The 12510-nt window shown below is 43.2% G+C and overlaps 1 protein-coding gene across 1 annotated transcript in view; it reads right to left on the bottom strand.

Annotated features, from left to right (window-relative positions):
• Positions 1–12510, bottom strand: part of PIK3R6 (phosphoinositide-3-kinase regulatory subunit 6) — a 61405-nt gene that overhangs the window by 37007 nt on the left and 11888 nt on the right. The window lies entirely within an intron of this gene.

Raw genomic sequence — 12510 nt, 5'->3', positions numbered from 1 at the left:
CAAAGACTGCTTCCCAGAGCAACCCACTACACAAGTGAAAAGCAGAGGAACTATGAAAGAATCCAAGAGCTTGTTCTTGGAAAAAAGGAAAAAAAATATACACACACACACACACACACACACACACACACACACACACACACACAGGAAAGCTAATCAAGAGAGAGAACAAAGAGACCATATGAGGAGTGAGGAATGTCGTGTCTACACAAAGAAAGTCTGGACCCTAGAAAACACGGTTTTCTAGGAAAATAAAAATGACTCCAAAGGCTCCAGATGAGTTAGGAACACTGCTTACATCAGTAACCAGTGAGGAAACAGAAAAAGCCGTCAAAGGACTAGCTCTTAAAAAGTGGTATCTGGCTCAGGTGGTTCCTTTGATAAGGTCTCTCAAATCTGCAGAGTAAAGCAAATTTGTATGTTACTTAAACTGTTCCAAATCATAAAGAAGAAAAGATTCTCTGAAAAAGCCAGCTTATCCTTGATGCAAAAATCTAATGAGGACAGTTTAAAAAAACAGAGGAAGCCCCTCACATCCACTGGGATAGCTATTAAAAAAAGAAATACAACAGAAAATAACAAGGGTTGGCAAGTGTGTGGAGAAATGAGAAGCCCGGGTGATTTGTTGGCTGGAATGTAAAATGCTGCAGCTGCTGTGGAAAATAGTACAGTGATTCCTCAGAAAGTTAAACATATACAGAGTGTACCAGAAATCCCCCGTCTAGGTAAATACCCAAAAGAACTGAAAATAGGGACTCTAACAGATACTTGCACACAACGTTTATAGCACCATTATTCAAAATACCCAAAAGGTGGAAACCCTCCACGTGTCCACAACAGATGAATGGATAAACAAAACGTGGGCTCTACATATAATGGAAAACTATGCAGCTTTAAAAAGGAATGAAATTCTGATACCTGCTACAATGTAGATGAACCTTGAAAACATCATGCTAAGTGAAATGAGTCAAACACAAAAGGATAAATATATGATCCCACTTCCAGGAGGCATCTAACAGGCAAATTCACAAAGACAGAAAATATAATAGAGGTTACTAGGGGCTGGGGGGAGGGATGGGCGGGTCCTGTTTAATGGGTACAGAGTTTCTATTTGGGATGATGAAACATTTCTGGAAGTGGATAGTAGCAATGGTTGCACAACATTGTGAATGTCCTTAATGCCACTGCATTGTACACTTGAAAGTGGTGAAAATGGGTAAATTTTATGATATGCATATTTCACCACAATAAAAAGTAGATCAGGCTAACCTACAAGTACAGACGTAAAATTATAAAATAAATATCAAGTAATTGCATTCAATGTATTAAAATTATCACGTACTCTGAATAACCTCCGTCCATTGATAATCACAGAAATGAATGTTAAAATGTGATATACCGTTGGCAAAGATTAGAAAAAATAACATCAACTGGTGGTGAGGATATGAGAAAATCTGCTCTGTCTTATTCAGCTGGCGAGAATGCAAACCGGTATAGTTTTTCTAGAGAGCAGCTGGGCAATGTGTAGCAAAATTCAAACAGTGCATACTTTTTGTCCAGCCGATTTCACTTTTAGAAATTTCTCCTAAGGAAGGAATTGGACAAGTGAATAAGGAATGTGTACAACAATGTTCATTAAAACGCTGTTTGTTGGGACTTCCCTGGTGGTGCAGTGGATGAGACTCTGCGCTCCCAATGCAGGGGGCCCGGGTTTGATCCCTGGTCAGGGACCTAGATCCCACATGCATGCCACAACTAAGAGTTCACATGCCGCAACTAAGGAGCTCACCTGGTGCAACTAAGACCTGGCGCAACCAAATAGATAAATACGTATTTTTTTAAAAAGTGCTGTTTATTGTGGAGAAAAACCAGAAGAAACTTAAAGGTCCAACTACAGAGTATCAATTAAGTGAATTAGAGTAAGCTGTGCAATGGAATACTATGCAGTTACAAAAATGATGGTGTATATCTATATTTACTGAATTAAGATTTTCAGAAGTATTCATTTTAAACAGTAAGTAACAAAACAGTTACCACATCTCTAACAGATTGATTTTTAAAAGTATATTGCTAAATTTGCATACATGCATTGAAAAAAGTCAGCAAAAATAAAACATCAAAATGTGATATTGAGGTTCTGGTTCTAGGAAAGATGGAGTAAGTATACACCACTGCAACTCTCCCACTGAACACAACTAAAAACTCTGGATAGTACGCACGGAACGGCTGTCGAAGGATTCTGGAAAGTATATGGCAGCAGGCAGAACGGGAAGTTAAACTAGTATTTGACATAAGAACAATCTGGCAGGGGAGTTTTCTGCTCCTCCCCCCTCTGTATATCCTGGCTTGGACACAGAGGCAGCCTGAAACTCAGAAGCGTACACTGAGGGCAGACAGAAACCGTTGGAAGAAAAGCCTTTTCTTTCTGATCTGAGAAGCAGAGGGCCCCTTAAGGACTGGAGACATGGGAGAATTCCCTTCTTTTCTGTTTTCTCCTGCTGTAGCCTCCAGGCAATTCTGGGACAGCAGTAGCTGTGGTGACCACACAGGTGCCTAAAATCCTGAGGAAGGAGAATTCTTCTCTCTGACTAGAGAGACTGTGGTTCCACAGGCATGGGAAGAATCCTTATTCTACTCCCCTCTCCGCCCCTTTATCAGGCAATGGAGTTTAACTGGCATTTATAGAACACTACACACAACAAGAGCAGAATATAAATCCAAGTGCACATGAAACAATCACCAAGACAGACCATTCCCTGGGTCATAAAACAGACCCTAACAAATTTAAAATAATTTAAATTGTACAAAGTAGGCTTGCTCTTCGTAATGAAATTAAACTTAACGTAACATAAGGATAGCTAGAAAATCTCCAAATACGTGTATATTAAGCGACACATTTATAATGTGACTTTTTCTTTTCCCTTCTTCCTTCCTTCCTTCCTTCCTTTCTTTCGCTGCACCAAGCAGCTTAGTGGATCTTAGTTCCCCGACCAGGGATCGAACCTGTGCCCGTGCAGTGGAAGTGTGAAGTCCTAACGGCTGGACTGCTAGGGAATTCTAAACAACACGTTTCTAAATAATCCATTGGGCCCAGAAAATAAAAGAGGAATGAACACTTCCCAACTCATTTTATGACTCCAGCACTAACCTGATACCAAAACCAGACAAAGACAGTCCAAGAAAACAGACCAATATTCCTTGTAAACATATATGAAAAAATTCTCAACAAAATATTAGCAGCCCAAGTCCAGCAACATATAAAAAGAATAATGCATAACAACCTAATGGGGTTTATCCCAGGGATGCAAAACTGGTTCAATATTTGAACGTCAATCAATGTAATCTACCAATCTACTAAAGACTGAAAAAAAAAACCATGTGACACTATCAATTGATGCAGTAAAAGCATTTGACAAATGTTAACACTCATTCATGATAAAAACATCCAGCAAATTAGGAATGTAAGGGATCTTCATTAATCTGATAAAGGGTATCTACAAAAAATATCCCCACAGCTAACATACATAATAGTGAAAGACTAAATGTTTCCCCTCAAAGATTAGGAAAAGGCAAGAACATTCATTCTCACCACTCCCATTCAACATAATATTGGAAGCCAGTGTAATAAGGGAAAAAAAGAAAGTAAAAGAGGTATACAGATTGTAAAGAAATAAAAGTATTTCCAAATAAAATGACCATATTCACAGGTGAAAAGTCTACATTAAAAAACCTACATTACAAAAAAACCTAGAACTAATAAGCGACTTTGGCAGAGTCACAGGATATAGTGTTAACATAAAAACATCAGTTGTATTTATATATAAAAAAGCTAAAAATTAACAATTGGAAACCAAAATTTAAAACACAATGACATTTTTAAAAGCTCTGAAAGAAAGAAAAGAAGGACTTCCCAGGTAGTGCAGTGGTTAAGAATCCACCTGACAATGCAGGGGACACAGGTTTGATCCCTGGTCCGGGAAGATCCCACATGCCGCGGAGCAACTAAGCCAGTGTGCCACATCTACTGAGCCTGTACTCTAGAGCCCAAGAGTCACAACTACTGAAGCTGAGAGCCTAGAGCCCGTGCTTCGCAACAAGAGAAGCCACCACAATGAGAAGCCCACGCACCATGCACCACAATGAAGAGTAGATACAGCTCATCGCAACTAGAGAAAGCCTGTGTGCAGCAACGAAGACCCAACACAGCCAAAAATAAATGAGTAAATTTATTTTTAAAAAAAGAAAGAAAAGAAATACTTTGGTATACATCTATCAAGTCATGTGCAGGATCTGTAGGATGAAACTATAAAATGCTGATGAAAGGAATCAAAGACCTAACTAAATGGAGACACACTATGTTTATGACTGATTTCTAGATTTAATGTAATTCCAACAAAAATACCAGTAGTATTTTTTGTTGATACAGATAAGCAGATTCTAAAATTTGTAAGGAAGTGGAATAGCCAAACAATTTTGAAAAAAAAACTTGAGGACTCATCTCCCTTTTGAAAGAATTACTATAAAATTATTAGTGAAGACTAGACGTGGATCAATGGAACAGAAAAGAGTGTCCAGAAACAGACCCACATAGAGGTTGCTAATTGATTTTTGACAAAGTTGTAAAGGCAAGTCAATGGAGAAAGAAGAGTCTTTTCAACAAATGGTTTTGGAACCGTTTGATCATCAGTATGAAAAAAAAAGTATAGGGACTTAAATCCACATTGCAAACCAAAATGAACTCAAAATGTATCACAGATCTGAGTGTAAAATGTAATACTGTAAACTTCTAGGAGAAAACATAGGAAAAAGTCTTTGTGACCTTGGGTTAGGGAGAGTTCATAAATATAATATCAAAAGCATGATCCATAAGAGAAAAAAATTGATAAATTGGACTTCACCAAAATGAAAAACTTTGGCTTTTAAGAGAATGAAGAGACAAACTACAGACTTGGAGAAAATATTTTCAAATCGCATATGTGACAAAGAAGTTGTATCCGGGATATGTAAAGAACTCTCAAAACTCAACAGTAAGTGAACAAATAATACTCCCAAATGGGCAAAATATTTAAACAGATAGTTCATTAGAATGAATAGCAAAGAAGCATAAGAAAAAACTTATGTTATTAGCCATTATAGAAATGCAGATTAAAACCATGAGATACCACTTTATTAGAATGACTGAAATTTAAAAGCGGACAATAGAAAGTGCTGGAGAGGGGGTGGAGGAACTGGAACTCGCGTCCATTACCGATGGGAAGGCAAAACGGTACAGCCATTCTGGAAAACAGCTGGGCAGTTTGGCATAAAGTTTGACATCACTTTCTACATGACCCTGCAAATCCCACTCTTAACTATTTCCTGTAGAGAGAAATGAAAACTTATGTTCATCCACAAACCTGCTCACAGATGTGTATTGCATCTCTCTTCCTAATGACCTCAAACTGGAAACAATGCAATACGTTCAATGAGTGAACGGTAAAGCACACTGTGATAACACTCACACAGAGGAACAGTCAGCTATAAAAAGAGATGGACCATTGTGTGAATCTCAGAGACGTTATGCTGAGTAAAAGAAGCCGGGCTCAAAGGTTACACGCTGTATGCTTCCATTTTTATGACAATTCTAGAAGACGAAAATAGGATCAGAAAATAGATCAGCGGTTGTAAGGGCCTGGGACAGGGAGAGGGGGTGAGTACAGACGGGCAAGAGGGAACTTTTAGGGGTGACAGAACTGCTCTGTATCCTAATTGTGGTAAAACTGATATATGTGTTCAAACTCATAGACCCGCATAGCAGTAATAGTCAATTTACTGTATGTAAATTTAAAAAATTAAAAAGTATTATAAATAAATAAAATAAAAAATTTTTTTAAAGTATTAAAGAAAGAGAGAAACCCATATCTTAATTTGTAACTGGCATCACGTGCTTGTGTGCTTAGTTGGCTTTTACTGAATTCTAGAATTTACCAAGAAAAAGTCATGCTTGTTCAATGGTGCTCTCACATCTTTATAACACCAGATCATTTACACACAAGGCACAGCTACCTCTTGGAAAACATCTAAGGAACTAGGGTGGAAAAGTGATATTTTAATATATATACCCTTTTTATAAACCATTTTAATTTTTTTCAAGCTTGTGCATGTTTTATATATTCTAAATGCAAATAAGCCTCTATATCTAATTACCAATTTATAGGAAATACAGATATTACCAGGATGCAAAATCCAGGATTTGAGAAACTCTACAGGACAAACATTCTGTTTTCTTTAACAAATAAATCTCAGGGAAGATGGGGTGAAGGTGAGGAGGGGAGATGTGAAGCTAAAAGAAGGGGGGCTACAGATTAACAGGATTTAAGAGACATTATTAACCAAGTGAATCTTGTTTCGATCTCAATTCAAACTATTACCCAAAACTATCTCATTCAAGGCAACTGGGAATTTGAACATCACAGAAATTTGGGCGAAGGGAAATAACAGTTTTGCAGTTCTGTTGGAAAAAAAAATAACAGCTGTTGTCTTTTTTTAAATTAAACGTTCAATGTTGAGATAATTGTAGATTCACATGCAGTTTTAAGAAATAACACAGAGAGATCTCATGTGTGCTTTAACCCAGTTCCACACCATGGTAACGTCTTGTGAAACTGCAGTGCAAATATCATCACCAGGATATTGATATTGATACCTTTTCACTCAGATTTCCCCAATTTACTTGTACTTACTGGTGTGTATGTGTGAGTCCTTTATCTTTTAATGACACACACTAAACTATTAAAAAAAAAGTGGTATCACTTACTCATAGGCACTGGGGTTACAGGTCATTTTCATTTTAAAACATTTCTACATCTGATGTCAAACCTTAATAGGTTTGACTTTATTAAGTGGCAGGTGACACACAAAAGAGAGAGCTGACGTATATGTAAGTTGGGAGGCATAATACTAACATAGGCACCTGTGAGCTCACCACTCAAGGACACGACCATTGCATCACACTGTGTGTGCAACTTATAACTGTGGGGAAAAAACAATAAAACTATTAAAATAATTGCTCTTCTCTTCCTTCCCAGGTCTCTGGAACTGCTGCGTTATGAGGCTGACCATGCCGGGCTGTGGGGGTGACTTCTGGAGTCTGAGGAATCAGGTTCAAGTCCCAGCCCCCTCACTCCCGTGTGGTCCACTGGGGTTCTCCCTGAGCTGCAGGGTCCTCAACTGTTTGCTGGATAGACATCCAGAAGAACCAGGTAGAACGTCAGACTATTTCAGGATGACATTTTGATCAAGGGCTGGGCATGGAGGTTGGGGACCTGAAACTCCACTCAAGAGAGCAAAGTGTCAAGCATTTATGCTGTTTGTTCTCTCTAAAAATGTGCAGTGGCATGTTTTGGTGGGTAAGAGTAGACACTGAAACCCAAAAGAACTATGAAACTTCAAACATGAAAATTTGACTGCGAGTGGAAGACCTCGGGGTGTTCCCAGTCTATCGGGAGGAGCTGAAAAATGGAAACACGGTCAGAACCACCGCCCAGGGTGGACAGGCAGTGAGGACAGGGCAGATCCCCAAATCTGGTGGTAGAGGGAGACCAAGAGAAGCTTCCCAGGTGGGACCCCGGAAGTCGTGTTCCCAAATCCCACTGTATTGGCTGTGTCGTTGTGAAGAAGGGTTGTAATAAGCTCTGCTCCAACCCACGGCCCCACCGGGTCCAAGCCACCATCTTCTCTTGTTCAGATTACAGCAGTGCTCCCAGTGGGTCTCCCAGCTTCCACCCTTCCCCCTACAACCCAGCCCCTAACTGAAGCCCTTCAACGACTTCCCCTAGACCTTATCATAAACTCCACACTCCTCATCCTGCCTAAACCTTGCCCAATCTGGCCCCGGGCGCACCTTCTGGCTCCATCTCGTCCCACTCTCCCTCTGGCTCACCAGGCTCTTGCATCATGGCTCTTTGTGTTCCTTCAACTTGCCAAGCTCAGTTCTGCCTCAGGGCCTTTGCACAGCTCTGCCTGAAACACCTTTCTCCTAAGTTTTCCTCACAGCCGGCTCCTTTTCACCACTCAGGTCTCATTTGATATGTCACCTCCATAGAGAGGACCTTCCTGACCAGTCTTTCTAAAATAGCCCTCCCAAGTCATGCTCTAGCTCACTCTTTTATTTTAGTTATAGCTTTCCTCAGAATCAGAAGTTTTCCCGTGTAATGATTAGTTTTCTGGGCTCCTCATTAGAACGTGAGCTCCACAAACACTGGGTTCCAGTGTGTCGTATTCACTGAAGCATGCCCTGTGCCTGGGGTGGTATTGGCACCTGGGAGGCTATGAATAAATATTTTGGAGAAATATTTGAAGTCACATGTCCAGTGAATGATGAACCAGGGCTAGAGCTCAGATCTCAACCTGGGGTGTCCCTTGCCCTCTGTACCCATTCTTCCCCTGCTCCAAACCTCCCAGAGTACCCGCTGCCCTAGGAGAATAAAATACACACACAGTCAAACTTCTGTCTGGTTGGAATCAGCTAATAATGAACATAGAGCAGCCTCGAAGGAAAAGGAACCACAAAGGTATAGATTAAAAGAGGCGTGTACGTGAACTTCCCTGGTGGCACAGTGGTTAAGAATCCACCTGCCAATGCAGGGTACATGGGTTCGAGCCCTGGTCCAGGAAGATTCCACATGCTGCGGAGCAACTAAGCCCGTGCGCCACAACTACTGAAGCCCATGCACCTAGAGCCCGTGCTCTGCAACAAGAGAAGCCACTGCAATGAGAAGCGCAGGCACCGCAATGAAGACGAGCCCCCACTCACCACAACTAGAGAAAGCTGCATGCAGCAGCGAAGATCCAATGCACCCAAAAATAAATAAATAAATTAATTAATTAATTTAAAAAAAAGAGTTGAGGTCTCTAAAAAAATAAAAGAGGAGTGTATGTCAGGTCAGGGGAGGGATAAATTAGGAGGCTGGGATTAACATATACACACTACCCTGTATAAGATAAATAACCTACTGTACAGCACAAGGAACTATACTCAATATTATATAATAACCTATAAGGGAAAAGAATCTGAAAAAGAATATATATAGCTGAGTTGCTGTTGTGAACACCTGGAAACTTACACGATACTATAAATCAACTATACTTCAATTAAAAATAAAAGAGGAGTGTATGTCTCAGGACTTACTACGTAAAGCTGGGGGTGGTCTGGGCTGATGTTTAAATGAAAGTAAAATTCTAAGACGCTTAAATAATCTCTGTCAGAAAGCCTCCTTATTCATTCTTTTCTTCGCTCACTCAGTCACTCATCAAACATGTGTTCGGTGCCCATATACACTTGTGCAGGTCCGGACGATGCTGTATGCCACCCCCTTGCTCCCCTGCAGGGGACCTCTGTAATCTATTTCCTGTCCTTCGGGGCTGCTGACCACACCAGGGGGGCAGAGCCCTCAGGGGTCAGGCTTGCACCAGACAGGAAATTGAAACAAGCAGAACCCAGGTCATTCTCAAAACGCATCAACAGCTCATTTGTTTCACTTCAGGATGATGTGAATTTCTCAGGAAATAAAGCTTGCCTGTTTAAGCACCCAAACTTGCCTCTGAGGTTTTCTCGATAAATCTCATGGGAGTTGACTGCACATACCTCGCGGTAGCACAGTGACGATTTCAGGGGCTGCTGGTAGGTGAAGGAAGCCTCTCTCCTACACGGAAGGCCCCTACTTTCTCAGGTATGAACCCCGTTTCAGCAGTGAGGGCTGCACCTCGCACAAAGTGGGTGGACGGGGCTGCCCTCCAGCCCACCGCCTCACTGGCCCTCCCAGCCAGGCAGGGCGAGGTTTTGTAATGCATCCAAAGAAGCACTTGCTGTGATCTGAACTTGTTTGGTAACATTTGCATGGGGACCCAGAGATGTGCTCTGCTTGGTATATTGTTAGAATTCACTGCCTATGTTGAAAACTCTGCAAACTTGGCAAACTCTGAAAGGTACACATGCTATGCAACGAAAAGCAAGCATCCTTCTTCCCTAGAAGCCTCGGTTTTAGAAAATTTGTCTCTGTAGTTCACATTTAAAAGTCAGATTTCACATAAAAATCAACCTTCTCAGCTCTTACTTAAAAGGAATAACTGGAGGACTTCCCTGGCGGTCCAGTGGTTAAGACTCCGCGCTTCCAATGCAGGGTGCACGGGTTCGATCCCTGGTTGGCGAACTAAGCCCACAGGCCGTGTGGTGCAGCCAAAAAATTTTAAAAAATGAAAGGAATAACTGGAAGATCTGGAAACACTGGGCCCACAATTCCGCATGGCAACAATCAGTGCGCTTGGGCCGCAGCTGCCCCCTGGAAGGGCCATGAACCCACCCCTCCTACTGCATCCACCACTGTCAGCTGCTCTGGGGCATCATTCATGATTCCTGCCGGGCTCTTGGAGGCAGACAAGCCGGCAATCCACAAGCTGTATAGATCTTTCTAGACGTACGATGGGGTTACATCCTGATAAACCCATGGCACACTGAAAATATCCTAAGTCGAAAATGCATTGAACATACCTACTCTTACAGAACATCACTGCTTGGCCCCGCCTACCTTAAACGTGCTCAGAACACTTCCGTTAGCCTACAGTTGGGCAAAATCATCTAACACAAAACCTATTTGATAGCAAAGTGTTGACTATCTCACGTACTGGATTGGATACTGTAATGAAAGTGAAAGACGTACTGCTCGTCTGGGTGCAGAATGGTTGAAAGTGTATTAGTTGTTGACCCTTGTGATCGTGTGGCTGGCTAGGAGCTGCCCTGCCCAGCAACACAAGAGAGGATGGTACCCCATTTTACTAGCCCGGGAAAAGATCAAAATTTGAAGTACGGTTTCTACTGAATGCGCTTTGCTTTCCCACCATCGTAAAGTTGAAAAATCTTAAGTCCAACCATCGTAAGCTGGGGACTGTCCACTGTGGCCCAGGTCCCAGTTCTCAGAGAGAAGAGTTAACTCTAGACGTGCTTGACGTGAGCTGGGTGTTGCGGTTGCCCCGAGGTGCCACGTGAGTCATTCGACAAACATTTACATTACACCTCTCTACTTCTCCATAGCCCCTGACACACTGCATCGTGACTGTCAGGCACTCGTATGAAGACAAGACAGGGTCCCTGTCCCCAAGCCGCTCTCAGGCTAGGGAGCGGAAGCAAGTCTGTTTGGCACGGTTGCCATGGCAAACAGCACAGGAGACACAGATGGTGCTGATGCTCAGACTACTGGTGAAGAGGCAGTGGTCCCATGGGAAGGGGGTCCCGGACACAGTGGTAAGGACACGGCTCTGCCACGTGTGCGGGGCACTGGTCTCCGGCTCCACCTCGGATGACCGACTGTGGCTTTTGTGCCGCTGACCAAGCAAACAGCACGTTGGAGCTCAGCTCACAAGCCCCTGCCCTCTCCCAGTTCCCCCAGTCACAGCAAGAAGGTGACATCACAAGATAGAAACACACCAGCCTCTGCGACCGGTCAGGAAGATTCCCAGCAGCAGCTACAAGCATCACGGAAAGCGGCCGAGGGGCAAACCCCAACAACCTGGGAGCGGGCCCCAAGGTCACGGTCAGGGCACTGCGGCCCCTCACACTCCCCACCCCCAGCCGGCTGGTGTTATTCGATCCTCGTCTCATTTGCTCAGTAGTGATGGAGCCTTATCTGTCCTATGGACTCAAGGTAGGAGAACCAGGTCTTCAGCTGAAGATCAGATAAGTGGATGGACTCATTCATTCACGCAATTAATCTTTACTGAGCCCCTTCTAAGGGTTCGACATGTTCCAGGTCCGGGGGATGTGACAATAAGTTAAGGTAGACAAAGACGCCTGCTCTCATAAAGCCTGCACTCCTGAGGGTAGGTAGTGAGGCGGGGATGGGGGCAGACAATAAACGTCACCATTAAGTTGCATACGAGATGCCCAGCAGTGCTACAGGAATACGGCTGAGAATGGGACTGTGAGGTTCCAGCTTTGGGGGTGCAACTTTAAAAGGTCTCCCTAAGGAGGGGACATCTGAGTAGAAGCCTGCGGGAGGAAAGGAGCAAGCCAGGCAATGTCTGCAGGAAACATGTTCCAAACGAAGGGCACAGCCAGCCAAGCGCCAAGGAGGGAGGTACCCGAGGTTTTCAAGGAACAGTGCAGCTGGGGCACAGTCAGCGAGGGGATGGTAGGAGGATGCTGGCAGAATGTCCTCCACAGGTTCATGCCTGCCTTGCGAGCTTTTGTCCCAGATCCGTTCTTCAAGGTTTGTATCGCGAACAGCTTTGGAACAGAGAGCGGCAGTCTCCTCCAGGACCACGAGCGGATTCCTTTGCCGACCAGCATCATGGAGACAATGTCTCCTGCCAGGACAAAGGTGGCAGGGTGGCTTGCAGCCCACCGTGAACACGGGGGGTTTCCTAAGCTCAGGGCTCCTCAGCTGTGATGCACAGCATCCACTTGGGGCCACCTCCGTGCTCTCCCAGGGGACTTGGGGGCAGGATGCTCATGCTGTTTGCTGCACCGTGAATGAT

This window comes from Hippopotamus amphibius, chromosome 17 (genome assembly GCF_030028045.1).
Source record: "Hippopotamus amphibius kiboko isolate mHipAmp2 chromosome 17, mHipAmp2.hap2, whole genome shotgun sequence".
Taxonomy (NCBI): Eukaryota; Metazoa; Chordata; class Mammalia; order Artiodactyla; family Hippopotamidae; genus Hippopotamus; species Hippopotamus amphibius.
Note: the sequence above shows the minus strand (reverse complement) of the source record. Positions and strands in the feature narration are given on the sequence as shown.